The sequence below is a fragment of the Symphalangus syndactylus genome, chromosome 12, assembly GCF_028878055.3.
Source record: "Symphalangus syndactylus isolate Jambi chromosome 12, NHGRI_mSymSyn1-v2.1_pri, whole genome shotgun sequence".
Taxonomy (NCBI): Eukaryota; Metazoa; Chordata; class Mammalia; order Primates; family Hylobatidae; genus Symphalangus; species Symphalangus syndactylus.
In genome coordinates this window covers 73031226-73052480 of record NC_072441.2, presented here as the reverse complement: position 1 = coordinate 73052480, position 21255 = coordinate 73031226, and the positions used below count along the sequence as shown (strand labels likewise).

General features: G+C 41.1%; 1 protein-coding gene across 28 annotated transcripts in view; it reads right to left on the bottom strand.

The window, feature by feature from the left end:
- The window catches only part of LOC129472117 (myomegalin), a 239400-nt gene that overhangs the window by 119094 nt on the left and 99051 nt on the right, over positions 1–21255 (bottom strand). The window lies entirely within an intron of this gene.

Here is a 21255-nt window from a genome sequence, read left to right as displayed (position 1 = left end):
TCCTAACTGGGGGACCTTTTTTGTGTAAATTACTTAACCTTTTACAACCTAATTTCCTCATTTATAAAATAGGGTTGCAAAAATTACCTCGAAGTTTGTAGTGAGGAATAAATGAATTTATGTAAAGTACCCAGCACAATGTCTGATACAAATAACTGCAGCTCGGGCGCGATGGCTCACGCCTGTAATCCCAGCACTTTGGGAGGTCGAGGCGGGCGGATCACGTCAGCAGATCGAGACCATCCTGCCTAACACGGTGAAACCCCGTCTCTACTAAAAATACAAAAAAAATTAGCCGGACGTGGTGGCGGGCGCCTGTAGTCCCAGCTACTCGGAGGCTGAGGCAGGAGAATGGCGTGAATCCGGGAGGCAGAGCTTGCAGTGAGCCGAGATCGCGCCACTGCACTCCAGCCTGGGCGACAGAGTGAGACTCAGTCTCAAAAACAACAACAACAACAACAACAAAACAAATAACCGGCAGCTGTGACTAATCTGAGGTCCTCGCAGTGTCTCTCACCTCTATGTGCAGTAAAAGCATTGAAAGAGTGAAACAATAAGAGAACAAAGAAGGAATAGATGACAAGAAGCAGAAGTGGACTAACAATGATATGTTTGTTGAATGAGTGAGAAGGGGATAGATAATGCTGTGAGATTATGTGGAAAACTTTTTATCTGAAGTCTTTAAAAGGCATTCTCAGTTTTGGCTGGGTGCGGGGACTCACACCTGTAATTCCAGCATTTTGGGAGGCTGAGGCAGGCGGATCACTTGAGGTCAGGAGTTCGAGACCAGCCTGGACAAACTGGTGAAACGCTGTCTCTACTAAAAATACAAAAATTAGCCAGGCGTGGTGGTGGGTGCCTGTAATCCCAGCTACTCGGGAGGCTAAGGCAGGATAATCGCTTGAACCCAGGAGGCAGAGGTTGCAGTGGGCCGAGATTGTGCCACTGTACTCCAGCCGGGGTGACAGAGCAAAACTCCATCTCGAAGAAATAAAAAATGTACTCTAGCCGGGGTGACAGAGAGAAACTCCACCTCAAAAAAATAAAAAATAAGGGCCAGGCACGGTGGCTCACGCCTGCAATCTCAGCAGTTTGGGATGCTGAGGCAGGCGGATCACAAGGTCAGGAGATGAGACCATCCTGGCTAACACGGTGAAACCCTGTCTCTACTAAAAATACAAAAAATTAGCTGGGTGTGGTGGCAGGCGCCTGTAGTCCCAGCTACTCAGGAGGCTGAGGCAGGAGAATGGCATGAACCCGGGAGTCGGAGCTTGCAATGAGCGCCACTGCACTCCAGCCCAGGTGACAGAGCGAGACTCCATCTCAAATAAATAAATAAATAAATAAATAAATAAATAAATAAATAAGTATATAAATAAAAGACTTTCTCAGGTTTTTGTTTTGTTTTTGTTTTTGTTTTTGACAGTCTTGCTCTGCCGCCCAGGCTGGAGTGCAGTGGCGCAACCTCGGCTCACTGCAAGCTCTGCCTCCTGGGTTCACGCCATTCTCCGGCCTCAGCCTCCAAGTAGCTGGGACTACAGGCGCCCGCCACCATGCCCAGATAATTTTTTTGTACTTTTTGTGGAGACAGGGTTTCACCGTGTTAGGCAGGATGGTCTCGATCTCCTGACCTCGTGATCCGCCCGCCTCGGCCTCCCAAAGTGTTGGGATTACAGGCGTGAGCCACCGCGCCTGGCCGACTTTTTCAGTTTTAAGCTAAGAATATTCTCTAATAGGTATATTATTGACACATTGACAATAGAAGATTGAATACAGTTTAGGATTCCAGCCTCCTCTTCTACTGCTCATGCTCTCCGTAAGAAGGGCTAAACATCCTACTGCTGTGCACTACATTGGAGCTCAGAAATACTGACTTAAAATCTCCAGATCTTAACACGGACTTTTAAAGGGAAAATTGAGTATGGACCCAGTATTAGATGGTATTATGGAATTATTTTTAAGCTTTTTGGGTACAATAATAGTATTGTGGTTATGCTGAAAAACAAAGCCTTCTCTGTAAGAGTTACATTCTGATATCTTTCCAAATAAAATTATATGATGTCAGAGAGTTGCTGTAAGGGGTGGAAGAGGACAAGATGGGGAACGAACAGTGCAGGGAGATTACTGAAAACAACAGCAAAATGTTGGGAACTGTTAAAGCTGAGTGATGGGAACACGGCTCCCTGGTAAATGGGACACATACATCGGGAGGTACTATTCTCGTAGTTTTTGTTTATATTTGAAAATTTTCAAACTTACATAATGAGAAGTCAAAAGGGGCATTTTCATCCCAAAAAGGTAAATGTCCATATTCTTTTTTATTTTTTCATTTTCATTTCTGGAATTACCTAAACTCAGGTCACAGATAGCAATGAAAACTCGGCTGCCTACGGCAGCTTCTTTCAGCCACCAGACTCACATAGACTCCGTGCTGCAGAGTCCGCTTCCCCATACCGAGGGATAAAGAAAATGAAACCTGCCTCTAGGCACACCTCAAACTTGGGAGACTCAGAATACAACACAGTATGGGATACAGGGAGGAAAGAAGAGATGCAGAAATCAATTAAAAACAAGATTTGTTTAAAGAGGAACTGCAACTTCTTTAATTGGGCAGATTGAACCAATAAAAGCACAGTTCTCTCCCTTCAGTTCTTATCCTTTAGTCTCTTCAACTTTCACATTGCTTCACTCACTCTCTTCCTCTCCCTTTCACCTGCTCACCTTACCCAGCTTGAACTGTGCCCTCTGATCTGACACAGGATGACAATGACATCAGTCATTACCCAGCAGCCATTTTTTCTGATAACTAGAGCTCTGAGTGATGATAGTTCATGGTGAGATAATTTCCAAGACCTCGCTAGCCATTGGTGGTACTACTCTCCATTAAAGACAAGGGCATTTACTGATTGAGAAATCAATCATACAAGTGTCCTTGGAGGCCACCAAGGCTTTGCCTGAACTGTTCTCAGCCTATGATGGTTTCTCTTTCTAAACCTGTTCTTCTAGGTTCAGCTCAAACCTCCTCACCTATAGAAACCTTTCCCCAACCTCCCAGTCAGAACTAATAATTTCTTTTCACTTCAACTGTACTTAGTTTATAATTTATATGACTATAATTTAATAACTGAGACTCTTCTGATAGTACAAAGAGGTGCTATCATAATTACCTCTGGGCAACAGGCAAAAATCAAGATTGTCCTTAGTAAACCAGGATTCATACCAGGTCATCTGATGTTTACCTTTAGTATAGCACTCACCCGACTCTGCCTTACATTGCTTATTTAAAATGTCTGCCTCCCCTTCTAGGTTTTAGAAAAGTTCTTGGCTCACAATAACTCTTAGTATAAGTTTCTGGAATAAACACTTTGTTATCACTTTTGAATTGATGGCTTATATTTTTGTTTTGGCATTTAACTTCACATTTGTGCATTCACATGTATGCCTTTCAACTCATCTGCAAGCTTATATCCCTCAAAGTTTGCTGCTGGGCTAAGAGCAGACACTCAAAAAATAATAATAGGCCAGGTGCGGTGACTCACGCCTGTAATCCCAGCACTTTGGGAAGCCGAGGCAGGGGGATCACTTGAGGTCAGGAGTTCGAGACCAGCCTGGCCAACATGATCAAACCTGATCTCTACTAAAAATACATAAATTAGCCGGGCGTGGTGGCAGGAGCCTGTAATCCCAGCTACTCAGGAGGCTGAGGCAGGAGAATTGCTTGAACCCAGGTGGCGGAGGTTTCAGTGAGCCAAGATGGCGCCACTGCACTCCAGCCTGGGCAAGAGTGAGATTCCGTCTCAAAAAAATAAATAAATAAATAAAAACAAAAAAATAAATAAATAGTTTTTAAAAAATCTTGACAGCATACCAGCATACATTCATTGATAAAATCGACAAGAAAGTACTGGAGATTAAAGATTGCCAAAACCTAAGTGCTTTTCTTGGCGTCATTGTCCTTGACTTCAAGGAGCTCTCAGTGTAATCAGAGTTGCGTTAAGGTCAGTGAGTGAAGGAAATGGGTATTGCACCTTTGCAAGATAGTAGGAAGCAAGCCAGAGAGGAGCTGGCATTCCACAAAAGAGTCTTTATTTGGGACAAAAATCAATATGACCAAATCCATCCTAATCAATTCTGTAAACTAAAGGAATTTTTAAAAAAATAATTTAGCAGGAGGAAGAGTTTCAAAATCTTGTAGGGAGACCCTGATGTAACTCCTGATTATTCACGCAAAGTGAAAAGTACCTATTAGTGAATGGGTTTTATTTTAAAACCTTTCATTTTTAGAATCTTATCTCTTCTAGGAAAAGTGTAGTACATACGTATTTTTTGTATGCAGAGTGAATTTCTTCTCCAGGCTTCTCTGACATCAATGGGGCAAGGTCATAACTCTATAAAACAGGGAGAAGCACTGAGCATTTTCAGAAGGGACTCTATCTGTCTTGACCAAAAGACAAAGGACTGGTAGTTGCAGGATCCCCAGAAATACATTTTAGTAGCTTCCAAGTGAATTCTTTTGTAAATGGAGTTTCTCTCCATTCATAAGTTTTAGAGCAAAAATGAAGCCTTAGTGGGTCTAGATATCCGGCTAACATTAACTCCCTGTGTGACCTTAAACTGGTTGTGCCCAAAGCTTTATGCTTTTATACATTTAACTTGAATTACAGCCTCTCCTTCTTGCCCATAAGAATGATAATACCACCTGCATTACTCATCTTTTACGCTTATGTGAGACACCTAGCCACTAATCAGAAGGTGTTCAAATGCAAAGCATGACGTTTTTACACTTTAATGTGAAGTGGAAGAAAGTCTTGGTTCAAATGCACAATGTCCACCTTTCTACTGATTCCACATTTGCTGTCTTTTACTAGTGCAGTTAAGTCCCAAATTAGAAACATAAGTCGCCCCAACATGTGACAAGTGTCCTTTGTTGCCAGAGAAAGGACAGTGGGGCTGTGTCCTCAGCCTTAGCAACCAGAAGATTCTGCAAGACCAGGACATTCTCCTGCCAGAGACTGCTTTAGTGTCCAGTCCTGTTCTCCAAAGAGATGGAAAAAAACAAGTGGAAAAGTTTCAGTTTATTCAATATAAGGCTCCATATTCAAATGGCAAAACTGCTCTGTTCAGGTCATATTTCAAGCCCAACCTACATCAGTCCTTAGTAAAAGCTTCAAAGCAATACCAGTCCTTTCCCAGCCTGGTTTACCTTGATTAGACAAACACAGACATCCACGTCTGAGTAAGCACTGAGGCCATGGATGAGTGCTAAGGAGATTAGGTGTTTGGATAGACACAGCTAGGGTGTGTGTGTGTGTGTGTGTGTGTAGAGAGAGAGACAGGCAAAGACAGAGACAGTGCTCATTGGGCAGAGGACAGAGTAGCTAAGATAGTATCATTTGTTTATTCATTTGCTTTTTCATAAAATACTTAGTGAGCACCTACTTTGTATGTGCCAACACTTTAATAGGGACTAGAAAGAGCAAGACAGACAGAATCACAGTCTTCAGAGAATTTACAGCCTATGGGGTTAATTAAACCAATGATTATCATAGCATGTAACAAACAAAAGAGAACCCAGAATCAGATAGCTGCACGGAAATGCACACAGGTGGCAGATATAAATAGCAGCAGATACACAAATCAATGCAGGTCCATCATATAACTCCTAGCTTTAGTCTTTAAACCTAGGCTCCTACTCAACTCAACTCCTACTCTAACTCAATATATACCATACCCTGCTTTGCTCTTTCTCTAAGCATCCCTGTTCTAGTCTTCTAGGGAGCAGGGATATAAATCTACATCTATGTGAAACTACAGCACCCCCAAGGGAAAATAAAGAATGCAGTGCTATGCTGGTAATTTTAGGGCAGTGGTACAGTACAGTGCAAAGTATAGGCTTTAGAACTAAATTGGCCTGGGTTCAAATATGAGCCCTCTTACATTCTATTAGGTTGAACCATATAAAAATGGGGATATTCAATCATTTTTTACAGTTGCACGTAGTTCATCTCTGTATTTTAGAAGTAAATCACTTTAACCTAAGTTTCATTTCCTTCTGTTGTTAGTTTTTTTAATGGTGCTAATACCCCTACCTTTCAGGGTTGTAAATGAAAAGATGTAAAAAAAAAAATACCTGACATATAGTGGGTGTTCAATAAATGTTAGTTTTCCCAAAGGTAGTCAGATGCATGAATCATAGTAAGAGGTATTTCTGATAAACACTAAGCTTAAGAACCCAAGAAAAGATATATCAAAATGAGACATCTTTTGGGTTTTGATAGTGGGGGAGGTTGTATATACACAGGTATGTATGTAGGGGCAGGGAGTAAATGGGAAATCTCTGGCTCCTCTGCTTAACTTTGCTGTGAGCTTAAAACTGCTCTAAAAAACAAAATCTGATCAGGCCTGGTGGCTCATACTTGTAATCCTAGCACTTTGGGGGGCTGAGGCAGAAGGATCCCTCGAGCCCAGGAGTTTGAGACCAGCCTGGGAAACATAGAAAGACCCTATCTCATTTTAAAAAATTAAAAAATAAAAAATAAATTAAAAAACAAAATCCATTTTTTTAAACAAAAAGAAAAATGGGGGAAAATGAGGTGCTCTGCTTGTTTTATTTAGACTCTAAGCACAGAGTTCCCAAGATACATTCTGCTGTGGTATTCACACTGATCTCCAATTAAATCCTTCTCAGTGTGTCATGAGCTATTCATTCCCTATAGTCACTCTGTTAGAATCTTGGTCGTGTCCCAGAGGCCCCTGTTGATGTGGCCCAACTGAGCTGGCAAGTGAGAAAACATACACATAAATACCAATGATCTCAGTGATTCTCTCCCCTCCCTAGGACATTCCTTAGCAGAACCAATCTTTCTCACTTGGCTGGAGCCTCTCTGTTCACAGATAGGCCTGGCTGGGCTTAATTTAGCAAAGGGCAGGCCCCCTGCAAAAGCCAGGGGTAAGTCTGGAGCCCCTGCAATGCCCCAGGACACGCTGTGTGGAGACAGGACCTGCTGAAGGAGCTAAAGGGGATGTTCAGAATGTTTGTTTTTCTCAGCTATTTAGGAACTGGAGCTCACGGGAACCATCCTTTACTTCCTTAACTCCTCACATAAATGTTTTCTTTGGGCAGCAGCTATAGAACTGGAAACTAAGTAAAACCTTACTTTGGAATATAAAAACTATATTAATTTTTCTATAGATAAATTGTTGCACAGGAAACCTGCTAAATATTTTTAAATTATCTGTGACATCTAACATAATCTGACATTTATCCCCAAATTTGGTTTTCAATTCTGGATTGAAACATACTTTGATCTGTTCTCTAAAAAAGCACAAAGCCAGTCACTGGTGTTTTGCAAAGTCTGAGACCATTTTTCCTACACAGAATCTCACACAACAAACAGACAAGATATTAGAAACTAAGTTCTAATATCTAGAAGTCACTCCTTCCCTGGAAGCCTGGCTGTGTCCTGAAGCCAGGTCCTATGATCAGTCAACTCTTCTGAAGCTCTGCTTCCACTAGGGACAGCACTTACCCTGTAGACTCTACAGATGTGCCATCCAGGATGGCAGGCATGAGCCACATGTGGCTACTGAACCCTTCAGATGTGACTAGTCCAAATCAAAATGTGCTGTAAGGATTTCAGACAGCACACACAGGAGTTCAAAGACTAACTACAACAAAAGAATGTGACATCTCATTAATAATTTTAAAATGTTGATTTCATGTTGAGATGATGTTTTAAATATATTATTAACATTAATTTCACATATTTCTTTTTACTTTTTTTAATATGGCCATCAGAAAAATTTAAATTACATGTGTGGCTTATATTTACTTTGGACAACACTGCTCTATAAGATGTTAGGAAAAATATGTATTTGCTTTAAGTACTTTGCATTAAGACATAGTCCGACCTGCATCACAGTTAATCCTGTGGTCTCATAGCATCTTGGAGAGTTTTGTGGGGTGCTGGCATCCATCAACCAACAAAATACCAAAATGACTCTAGGTAATTATAAGTGAAGCAAAACCATTGGGCAGAGATGATAACAGGCACTGCACTTAACAGGAGTCAGCGTATCACAACGCTGCTCAGACTATGTTCAGACACTAAACTCTAAGTGTCATGAAGGCAGGGACTCCCTCTATCTTCTCACCATTGTAGCATCGCTAGCACAATGCCCACATATAGAAGATAATGATATATTTATCAAACAAATGGATGCTGTTCAAAATAAAAATACAGCTCTCTTGAAAACCAATTCTCCCTGCAAGAACTTCCTCTTCTTACTGCTTTTTTTCTCAATATTTTTGGCTTCCTACTTCCACCAACCCCTCTTGCAGAGACTGCTCCATTCCAGTAAAAGGTGAAGCTTCACCTGGAGACCTCCAAAGTCAGCTGGGACTAGAGTTTGGGTGGGCAATTGCTGGAAGAGCACAGAGAGGGAAAGATTTCAGGCAGTGGTGATAAGAAAAGGTCCACCTGGGCCGGGTGTGGTGGCTCACGCCTGTAATCCCAGCACTTTGGGAGGCCAAGGTGGGCAGATCACGAGGTCAGGAGTTCGAGACCAGCCTGGTCAACATGGTGAAACCCTGTCTCTACTAAAGATACAAAAAAATTAGCCGGATGTGGTGGTGCATGCCTGTAATCCCAGCTACTTGGGAGGTTGAGGCAGGAGAATTGCTTCAAACCAGGAGGCAGAGGTTGTAGTGAGCCGAGATTGCACCACTGCACTCCAGCTTGGGAGACAGGGAGATATTCCATCTCAAAACAAACAAACAAACAAACAAACAAAACCAAAAAAAAAAACAAACCCAAAAACAAACAAACAAAAAAACCAGAAGAAAGCACTGGCAGTCTCTTACCACCATATCAATCCATCTGCACATCTCGGGTTACATTCTCTGTCTTTCCACTTATAACCATAGATCAACTATCCGTGCTCCTATCTAAAGCCAAACCTTCCACTTATGTATGAATTAAGTCCTATTCCCCCTACCTCTCAAAGGCAACACCTAGAAGGTCTCCCCTTCTTATCTTTGTCAATATTTCACTTTCTAATGAAAAATTCTATTGGCATACGAACATGCTATTATTCATATATCTTTCTAGAAATCCCCTATGGACCTCATACCCTTATCAGGTATGCCCCATTCCTTTGCTGTCCTTTGAAACAAAACTCAAAGTAATTATTCATCCTCATTGACTCCAATTCTTCTCCTCACATTGTTTCTTAAACCCACTGCAAGCAGGCCTTTGTCTCCACCACTCCACCAGAATTACTTTAATCAAGATCACTAATGACATCCATGTTGTTAAATCCAAAGGTCAATTCTTTTTTGAGACAGAGTCTTGCTCTGTTGCCCAGGCTGGAGTGCATTGGTGCAATCTTGGCTCACTGCAACCTCCGCCTCCCGGGTTCAAGTGATTCTTCTGCCTCAGCCTCCTGAGTAGCTGGGATTACAGGCATGTGCCACCACGTCCAGCTAATTTTCGTATTTTCAGTAGAGACCGCGTTTCACCATGTTGGTCAGGCTGGTCTCGAACTCCTGACCTCAAGTGATCGGCCCGCCTTGGCCTCCCAAAGTGCTGGGATTACAGGCGTGAGCCACTGCATCTGGCCGGCCAAAGGTCAATTCTTAATCATCATATTACTCAAGCTCTCAGCAGGAATTCAAAAGGTGGATCCTGTCCTCTTCACTACACACATTCTTCATTTGGCTTCCGGAACTCCAGACTTTTTCTCCTACTTCACTGGTTTGTACCTTCTCTATCTCCTTTTCTGATTCTTCCTCTTTTCTCCAAATTATTAATGTTGGAGCTATACAGGACTTAGTCTCTGGTCCTTTTCTCTTCCACCTGGAAAGGCCTAACTCCAACTCCTTAGGTGATCTCCTATGGTTTCATGGCTTTAAATATTTAAATTTAATATTTAATGATCTGTTTGCTGATAACTCCCAAATTTATGTCTCTAGCCCAACTCTATTTCCTGAACTTTAGACTTATGTATTCAACTGCTTACTTAATACTGCCACATAAAATGTCTAGCAAATAGCTTACACACCAAATTTCCAAAATTGAACCCCTACTCTCCACCTTCAAATCTGCTCCATCCATACATAGCCTTCCCTATCTCAGTTACAGCAACTCCATCCTTCCAGCTGCTTACTCCAAAAACCGTGGAATTTTCCTCGATTCCTTTATTTCTCTCCCATTCTGCATCCAATCCATTGACAAAATCCTTTTAGATGTGCTACCTTCACCATTTGTTCCCACATGCATCACTATTACCTAAGTCTGATCACTATCAGCCCCTATATACATTACTTCAGTGTCTTCCTAAGAGTCCTCCTGGTGTCTACTTTTGTTCTCCTATGGCCTATTTGCAATACTGTAACCAAATTTATCATTTCAACCGACAGACAGGACTGGCATTTGTTAGACCCGTCCTCTGCTCAAAACCCTTCAATAGGTTCCCATGTCACTCTGAGTAAAAGCTGAAGTCTTTAAAATCATCTACAGGGACTTACTACACAAGCCCCATACCCTCTGGGGCCTCATCTTCCAACATGCGTAATCTTGATTATGCTGCATCAGCCACAGTGGCTTTCCTGATGTTTCTCTGCCTGGAATATTCTTCCCCCAGTTCTCTGTTTGGCCAACTTCGTCATCTCCTTCAAGTTGCTGTTTAAAAATTATTTTCTATGGCATAGCCACTTTGAAAAATAGTTAGACAGTATCTATCTAGAAAATAGGCAGAAATACCGATTGGGCATCCCTAATCTAAAAATTCAAAATCCAGCATGTTCCAAAATCCAAAACTTTTTGAGGGCCAACATGATACCTCAAGTGGAAAGTTCCATACTTGACCTCATGAAGGGTTGCAGCAAAAATGCAGGCACACAACACACAGTTTATTCAGCATCCCCAAGAGAAAAATATAATTACCTTCAGGCTATGTGTATAAGGTGTATATGAAACATAAATAAATTTCATGTTTAGACTTGGGTCCCATCCCCAAGATATCTCATTACGTATATGCAAATATTTCAAAATCTGAACAAATCTGAAACTCTTCTGGTTCAAGCATTTCAGATAAAAGATATTTAATCTGTATATACTTATTATATAACCTAACAGTTCCACTACTGGGCATTTACCCAAAAGAAATAAAACAAGCCGGGCGCGGTGGCTCACGCCTGTAATCCCAGCACTTTGGGAGGCTGAGGCGGGTGGATCACGAGGTCAGGAGATCGAGACCACGGTGAAACCCCGTCTCTACTAAAAATACAAAAAAATTAGCCGGGCGTGGTGGCGGGCGCCTGTAGTCCCAGCTACTTGGAGAGGCTGAGGCAGGAGAATGGCGTGAACCCGGGAGGCGGAGCTTGCAGTGAGCCGAGATTGCGCCACTGCACTCCAGCCTGGGTGACAGAGCAAGACTCCGTCTCAAAAAAAAAAAAAAAAAAAAAAGAAATAAAACAAAGACTCGTACATGAATATTCATAGCAGCTTAATCCATAATAGCCTGTCACTGAACACAACTCATACATTCATCAACAAATGAATGAATAAACAAATTGTATTATATTCATACGATGGAATACTACTCAGCAATAAAAATTAATATACTACTGATACAGATAGCATGGATGAAACTCAAAATCATTATTCTAAGAGCCAGATACTATAGTCTGTATTTTATGATTCACTTTCAATGAAATTCTAGAATAGACAGAACTATCTATCAACCGAAAGCAGATCAGTGGTTTTCTGCAGCCAGAGGTATGAAAGGTTTGAAACACGTGGCACCAGTAGAACATATGGAAACTTTTTTGGGGTGATGGAAATATTTTAATCTTGACCGTGTGGTGTTTGTTATACAGTGGTATACATTTGTTAAAATTTATCTAACTGCATACTTAATAAAGTTTATTTAAACAAAAGATGAAAGGAAAAACAAAAGTGACATAGCAAGCGGCAATGCAAACTGCCAAGGGCAAAGAGTGAGTAAAGAGCTCAGTTGGCATGGAGACTACCAGTCTAGGATGCTTTCATTGCCTCGGGTCAGCTTGGAAGGCCATAAATGCTGTGAAGGTAAATCTAGAAACACATCTTCCTGCACTGGTAACTGTCATGTTTATTTGCTTCCCTTTCCATCCCATCCTTTCAAAAAAAAAAGTAAAAGATAGTGTGGTCCACAAACTACAATGTGGCTCCCCATGATCCCTGCCTCTTGGTGTTTGTGCCCTTGTGTAACTCCTTCCCTCTGGGTATGAGCAGGCCCTGCAACTTGCTTCTAACCAATAGAATATGGCAAAGGTGATGGAATGTCACTCCTGTGATTATATTAAATTTCAAGGCTCTCTTGCTTGCAGATTTGCTCTAGAGCCTCTCCTTGCTGACTTGAAGTGGCCATATGGGGAAAGTTCACATGGCAAGGAACACTAGGTGACATCAAGGAACCCTGGGCAGCCTCTAGCCAACCTCTGGCAAGAAGTCAAGGCCCTCAGTCCTACTGCTACAAAGAAATGGATTCTGCTGACAGCCCAAGTGAGCACTGAGTCAGATTCCTCAGTCAAGCCTCTAGAGGAGAATGCAGCCTGGCCAATACCTTGGCTGTAGCCTAGGGAGACCTTAAGCAGACAATCCAGCTAAGTGGTGCCTGGATTCCTGACCCACACACACTGTGAGATAATAAATGTGTTGGGGGGTGAAGTAGGGGTGGGGGTAGGGGTGGCTGTGCATTTGGGTATGGAAGGGTGTTTTAAATCACTTTCTAAACACGGCCTCTCCTGGCCACTCCTTAATACTGCAACCTGCTCTCCACTTCTGTAATTTTTTTTTCAACATTTGTTTTAGCTTCAGGGGGTACATGTGCAGGTTTGTTACATGGGTAACTTGCATGTTGCGGAGGTTTGGTGTATGAATGATCCCATCATGCAGGTAGTAAGTATAGCACCCAATAGTTAGCTTTTCAACCCTCGCCCCCCTTCTACCTTCCACTGGGGTAGGCCCCAGTGCTTATTGTTCCCATCTTTGTGTCCATGTCTCAATGTTTTGCTCTCACTTACAAGTGAGAACATGCAGTATTTGGTTTTCCGTTCCTGTGTTAATTAGCTTAGGATAATGGCCTCCAGCTGCATCTATTTTGCTGCAGAAGACGTGATTTCATTCTTTTAATGGATACGTAGTATTCCGTGCTTTATATGTACCGTATTTTTTTCTCCGCAGTCTACTGTTGATGTGTATCTAGGTTGATTCCATGTCTTTGCTATTGTGGATAGTGCTGCAGTGAACATGTAAGTGCATGTGTCTTTTTGGTAGAACAATTTATTTTCCTTTGGGTATATATCCAGTAATGGGATTGCTGGGTCAAATGGTAGTTCTCTTTTAAATTCTTTGAGAAATCACCCAACTGCTTTCCACAGTGACTGAACTAACTTACATTCTCACCAACAGCGTATAAGCACTTTTCTCTACAACCTTGCCAACACCTTACTTTTTGTTTTTCACAGTAGGCATTCTGACTGGTGTGCGATGGTGTCTCATTGTGGTTTTGACTTGCATTTCTCTAATGATTAGTGATACTGAGCATGAGAATTTTTTCAAATATTTGTTGGCCCCATGTATGTCTTCTGCTCATGTCCTTTGCCCATTTTTTAGTTGGGACAAGGTCTCGATCTGTTGCCCAGGAGTGTAGTCTGATCACTGGAGTTCAGTGATGCAAACACAGCTCACTGCAGCCTTGACCTCCTAGGCTCTAGCAATCCTTCCACCACTGCCTCCCAAAGTGCTGGAGTTTCAGATTTGAGCCACCACACCTTTGCTCATTTTTGAAGTGGGGCAAGACACCCACTTCGTAGGACTATTACATGATTGAGATTAAATATGTGTAAAATGCATAACATGGTGCCTGGCTTATAGTAAACACTAAATGGATTTCTTCTTCCATAGGATTTAAATAGGGAGCAATTTTTTTCTATCATGAGCTGATCAGAAATAAATGGGAAGCATTTAAATGCTCTCCTTCCCCTGCCCCAATAGGACTTTCACTTTCCAACATTCTACATATTTTATTTATTTATAATATTTATTGTTTATTTTCTGTCTACTCATGACAGACTATAAGTTCTATGAGGATGGGAATGCCTGTATGTGCTTATTATATGACCTAACAGTTCCACTACTGGGTATTTACCCAAAAGAAATAAAACAAAGACTTATACATGAATATATTGATATATACTCCAGTCACCTCCAATAGAATCTAGAACACAGTAGGGGCTTAGTACATATTTTTAAATGAATGAAGCCTAATGTTTAGTTTAAACTAGGATTGACCTATTCTCATCCTCAGCAGGGACAGAGAATAACTAATTACCACTTGTCACATATTGAGACTTCAATACCTAAAAGGCACTATTAGGTCACCTCTAAGTCTGTTTTCCCCCAAAGTAAAAATCCCAATTCCATTGCCCTTTTCACATAAGCCTCATTATCTAACTTTTTTAGTTTGGTTTAACGAATTTCCTATTTCCTCTGAATTCTGGAGTTCCAAACCAGACTCAGCACAAGCCTAACAGGGCAACCTATGGAGATAAGGACAGCCCAGGCACATTGCACACGGCAAGTTGCACCTGTTTTAAGAGTAAAAATGAGGTCAATGCCACCTTGTACTGCAGATACCTCAATGAGACAATGCCACCCCTTCCTGCCATAATCTTGGCAAAAGTCACTATGAAAGTAAATATCATTTTACTAGAGCCCTTTCTTTCTCTCCAGTCAGACCTAACAATGTAGTTATTCACTGGAAAACATCATTTACATTTGAAAGAGTTACTAACTAAATTCTAAAGAATGTACCAAAGTCTTGCTTAACTGTAGAATGAGGCCACACGGCTGCTGGGATACCAGGTACTCTCCCTGAGCCTATTGATGGCAAATTTCATCCTGTGAAAAATGGGAACAAGACACCCACTTCATAGGACTATTATATGGTTGAAATTAAATATGTGTAAAATGCATAACATGGTGCCTGGCACACAGGAAACACAAAACAGATTTCTTTCTCTGTAGCATTTAAATGGGAAGCACTTAGCGTTTACTTTCCATGTGCATGAGTGAATTTGGGAAAAGGGGGGAGAGGATATGGGGCAAAGAAGGACAGAAAGGGCCTAAGAGAAGGAAGAATTTAATACCAGAAGATGGGACAAGACCTGGGTCTGGAAACCTCTTCTGCAGATAAAGTAGCTGCAAATTACAGGGAAGGAGTCCTCAGGCTGCTTTCCTTATAACCGTTTATTTTCCTGCATTTTTTTTTTTTTTTTTTTTCTTGAGACGGAGTCTGGCTCTGTCGCCCAGGCTGGAGTGCAGTGCCGCAATCTCGGCTCACTGCAAGCTCCACCTCCCGGGTTCACGCCATTCTCCTGCCTCAGCCTCACCGAGTAGCTGGGACTACAGGCGCCCGCCACCACGCCCGGCTAATTTTTTGTATTTTTTAGTAGAGACGAGGTTTCACCGCGGTCTGGATCTCCTGACCTCGTGATCCGCCCGCCTCGGCCTCCCAAAGTGCTGGGATTACAAGCGTGAGCCACCGCGCCCAGCTATTTTCCTGCATCTTATATCAAGAACCTTAGGCACTGGTTAAGACCCTGTCCCCTTGCAGCAGTAGAGAAAACAGAAGGAGGGAGACGGGAGGTGGAAATTTGGAAGCTGGCAGTTGAAGGCCAGCTCAGAAAGCCTCAGGTGGAATTCCATTCCTAATTGACATCACCATCCTCTAACTGCAGCAATTCTCGCCAGCCTTTTTATGTGCTCCCTACAGAACCCAGCTTCCACACAGCTGAAGGAACCTGTCTGCTCTCACCCCAGCTTCGCAGAAGATGGCAGGGACTGGTTATTACTAACCTGCCTCGTACTCTTCTGAGGCTCCAAACGGTTTTGTCAGCAAGCTGAGCTTCCCCACAATCCCACAGACTAGAAGGGGTAGGAAAGAACAAGCCTTAGAACAAATACTGCTCCCCACCTCTAAGGGATCTGCTCCCCACCTCTAAGGGATCTGCTCCTCTGAGTCCCAGAAGTTCACCGCCTTCATTTGATTTCTGCTACAGGAAGACTCTGGGAATCCAGCTCTGGACCCAGCACTTCCTGATTTTTGAAGTAGAGAGTTGACAACCCTGTTGTCATCAATACAGCTGTGCTAGGTGGGTGGGAAAGGAAAATATCTTGGGCTCCCAAAATCATTAAGCTAAAAGGAAAACTCAGGATCACGGTGGATGGAAGTCAGGACTAGATTGCAGCTCTGACTCAGATGGACAGAGAAGCATGTGGAGGCTCGTATCATGAATTTTTGCTCCAGAACGACTGCAGGAATAAATTACAAAACCTGAGAGGACCCACAGGCCCCCTGAAGGAAGCAGATTGCTCCTGCAGGACCCAGGAGACACACTAAATACTGTGTTAGTATTTACTTATAGAAATGCAAAATGGTCTGGAAAGTCTCAGCCATAGAATCAAACGAGTAGAAGAATGAAATTCAGAGCTCGAACACAAGATCTTCAATTTGACCCAATCTAACCAAGACAAAGAAAAACAAATAAGAAAATATGAACAAAGCCTCCAAAAAGTCTGGGATTATGTTAAATGACCAAACCTAAGAATAATTGGCATTGCTGAGGAAGAAGAGAAATCTAAAAGTTTGAAAAGCATATTTCAGGGAATAATTGAGGAAAATTTCCCCGACCTTGCTAGAGACCTAAACAAATACAAGAAGCACACAGAACACCTGGGAAATTTATTGCAAAAAGATAATCACCTAGGCACATTGTCATCAGGTTATCCAAAGTTAAGACAAAAGAAAGAATCTTAAGAGCTGTGAGACAAAAGAACCCAGTAACCTATGAAGGAAAACCTGTCAGATTAACAGCAGATTTCTCAGCAGGAATCCTACAAGCTAGAAGGGATTGGGCCCCTATCTTCAGCGTCCTAAAACAAAACAATTATTAGCCAAGAATTTTGTATCCAGTGAAACTAAGTTTCGTATACGAAGAGAAGATACAGTATTTTTCAGACAAACAAATGCTGAGAGAATTCGCCACTACCATGCCAGCGCTACAAGAATTGCTAAAAGAAGCTTCAAATCTTGAAACAAAACCTGGAAACACATCAAACACAGAACCTCTTTAAAATATAAATCTCACGGGACCTATAAAACAAAAATACAATTCAAAAAAACAAAAAACCCAAAAAACCAAGGTATACAGGCAACAAAAAGCACAATGAATGGAATGGTACCTCACATCCCAATACTAACGTTGAATGTAAATTGCCTAAATGCTCCACTTAAAAGATACAGAATTGCAGAATGGATAAGAATTAACCAACCAACTATCTGCTGCCTTTAAGAGACTCACCTAACACATAAGAGACTCATCTAACACATAAGGACTCACATAAACTTAAGGTAAAGGGGTGGAAAAAGACATTTCCTGCAAATGGACGCCAAAAGCAAAAGCAAGCAGAAGTAACTATTCTTTTTTTGTTTTTGTTTTTGTTTTTTTCTGAGACAGAGTTTCACTCTTGTAGTCCAGGCTGGAGTGCAATGGCATGATCTTGGCTCACTGCAACCTCTGCCTCCCAGGTTCAAGCAATTCTCCTGCGTCAGCTTCCCAAGTAGCTGGAACTACAGGTGTGCGCCACCATGCCCAGCTAATTTTTGTATTTTTAGTACAGATAGGTTTAGTACAGGCGGGGTGATCTGCCTGCCTTGGCCTCCCAAAATGCTAGGATTACAGGCATAAGCCACCGTGCCTGGCCCAGCAGTAGTTATTCTTATATCAGACAAAATAAACTTTAAAGCAATTGCAGTTAAAAAAGACAAAGAGCGACATTATATAACGATAAAAGGCCTTGTCCAACAGGAAAATATCACAATCCTAAACATATATGCACCTAACACTGGAGCTCCCAAATTTATAAAACCATTACTAATAGACCTAAGAAATGAGATAAACAGCAACACAATAATAGTAGGGGACTTCAATACTCCACTGACAGCACTAGACAGGTCAATGAGACAGAAAGTCAACAAAGAAACAATGGATTTAAACTATACCCTGGAACACATGGACTTAACACATATATACAGACCATTCCATCCAACAACTGCAGAATATACATTCTATTCAACAGTGCATGGAACTTTCTCTAAGATAGACCACATGGTAGGCCACAAAACAAGCCTCAATAAATTTAAGAGAATTGAAATTATATCAAGCACTCTCTCAGACCACAGTGGAATAAAACTGGAAATCAACTCCAAAAGGAGCTTTCAAAACCATGCAAATACATGGAAATTAACCTGCTCCTGAATGATCATGAAATCAAGATGGAAATTAAAAAATTCTTCAAACTGAACAACAATAGTGACACAACCTATCAAAACTTCTGGAATACAGCAAAGTCAGTGCTAAAAGGAAAGTTCATAGCCCTAAACACCTACATCAAAAAGTCTAAAAGAGCACAGACAATCAAAGTCACACTTCAAGGAACAAGAGAAACAAAAACAAACCAAACCCAAACCCAGCAGAAGAAAGGAAATAACCAAGATCAGCACAGAACTAAATGAAATTGAAACAAACAAACAAAAAATACAAAAGATAAATGAAATGAAAACCTGGTTCTTTGAAAAGATAAATAAAGCTGCTGGGTGCAGTGGCTCACACCTGTAATCCCAGCACTTTGGGAGGCCAAGGCGGGCGATCACAAGGTCAGGAGATCAAGATCATTCTGGCTAACATGGTGAAACCCCGTCTCTACTAAAAATACAAAAAATTCGCCGGGCGCGATGGTAGGCACCTGTAGTCCCAGCTACTCGGGAGGTTGAGGCAGGAGAATGGCATGAACCCGGGAGGCAGAGCTTGTAGTGAGCCGAGATTGCACCACTGCACTCCAGCCTAGGTGACAGAGCAAGACTCCAACTCAAAACAAAACAAAACAAAACAAAAAACAACCTAGAAGAGATGGATAAATTCCTGGAAAGATACAACCCTCCTAGCTTAAATCAGGAAGAATTAGATACTCTGAACAGACCAATAACAAGCAACAAGATTGAAATGGTAATTTAAACATTACCAACAAAAAAAGTCCAGGGCTGGATGGATTCACAGCAGAATGTAATCCGGCATTCAAAGAATTGGTACCAATCCTACTGACACTATTTCATAAGACTGAGAAAGAGGGAACCCTCCCTAAATCATTCTATGAAACCAGCATCACCCTAATACCAAAACTGGAAAAGGACATAACCAAAAAAGAAAACTGCAGACCAATATCCTTGATGAACATAGATACTAAAATCCTTAACAAAATACTAGCTAACCAAATCCAACAACATATCAAAAATATAATCCACTATGATCAAGTGGGTTTCATACCAGGGATGCAGGGAGGTTTAACATACGCAAGTCAATAAATGTGATACATCACATAAACAGAATTAAAAACAAAAATCACCATGATTATCTCAATATATGCAGAAAAAGTATTTTACAAAATCCAGCATCCCCTTATGATTAAAACTCTCAGCAAAATCAGCATACAAGGGACGTATCTCAATGTAATAAAAGCCATCTATGACAAACCCACAGCCAACGTAATAATGACTGGGGGGAAAGTTAAAAGCATTTCCTCTGAGAACTGAAACAAGACAAGGATGCCCACTCACACCACTCCTCTTCAACATAGTTCTGGAAGTCCTAGCCAGAGCAAGACAAGAGAAAGAAATAAAGGGGATCCAAATTGGTATAGAGGAAGTCAAACTGTCACTGTTTGCTGATGATATTATTGTTTACTTAGAAAATCCTAAAGACTCCTCCAGAAAGCTCCTAGAACTGATAAAACAATTCAGCAAAATTTCTGGATAAAAAATTAATGCATGCAAATCAGTAGCTCTTCTATATACCAACAGCGACCAAGCTGAGAATCAAATCAAGAACTCAACCCCTTTTACAATAGCTGCAAAAAATAAAATAAAATAAAATACTTAGGAATATACCCAACCAAGGAGGTGAAAGACCTCTACAAGGAAAACTACAAAACACTGCTGAAGGAAATCATAGACAACACAAATGAATGGAAACACATCCCATGCTCATGGATGGGTAGAATCAATATTGTGAAAATGACCATACTGCCATAAGCAATCTACAAATTTAACACAATTTCCATCAAAATATCACCATCATTCTTTACAGAATTAGAAAAAACAATTATAAAACTCATATGGAACCAAAAAGGAGCCCGCATAGCCAAAGAAAGACTAAGCAAAAAGAACAAATCTATAGGCATCACATTACCTGATTTCAAACTATACTATAAGGCCATAGTCACCAAAACAGCACGATACTGGCATAAAAATAGGCACAGAGACTAATGGAACAGAATAGATAACCCATAAATAAACTCAAATACTTATAGCCAACTGATCTTCGACAAAGCAAACAAAAACATAAATGGGGAAAGGACACCCTTTTCAACAAATGGTGCTGGGATAATTGACTAGCCACATGTAAGAGAATGAAACTGGATCCTCATCTCTCACCTTACACAAAAATCAACTAGAGATAGATTAACGATTTAAATCTAAGATCTGAAACTATAAAAATTCTAGAAGGTAACATCGAATATAGACATTGGCTTAGGCAAGGATTTCATGACCAAGAACCCAAAAGCAAATGCAATAAAAACAAAGATAAACAGCTGGGACTTAATTAAACTAAAGAGCTTTTGCACAGCAAAAGGAACAGTCAGCAGAGTAAACAGACAACCCACAGAGTGGGAGAAAATCTTCACAGTCTGTACATCTGACAAAAGACTAACATCCGGAATCTACAACAAACTCAAACAAATCAGCAAGAAAGAAACAAACAATCCCATCAAAAAGTGGGCTGAGGACATGAATAGACAATTCTCAAAAGAAGATATACAAATGCCCAACAAACATATGAAAAAATGCTCAACATCACTAATAATCAGGGAAATGCAAATCAAAATCACAATGTGATACCACCTTACTCCTGCAAGAATGGTCATAATCAAAAAAATAAAAAAATAGTAGATGTGGATGTGGATGCAGTGAACAGGGAACACTTCTACACTGCTGGTGGGAATGTAAACTAGTACAACCACTATGGAAAACAATGTGGAGATTCCTTAAAAAACTAAAAGTAGAACTACCATTTGATCCAGCAATCCCACT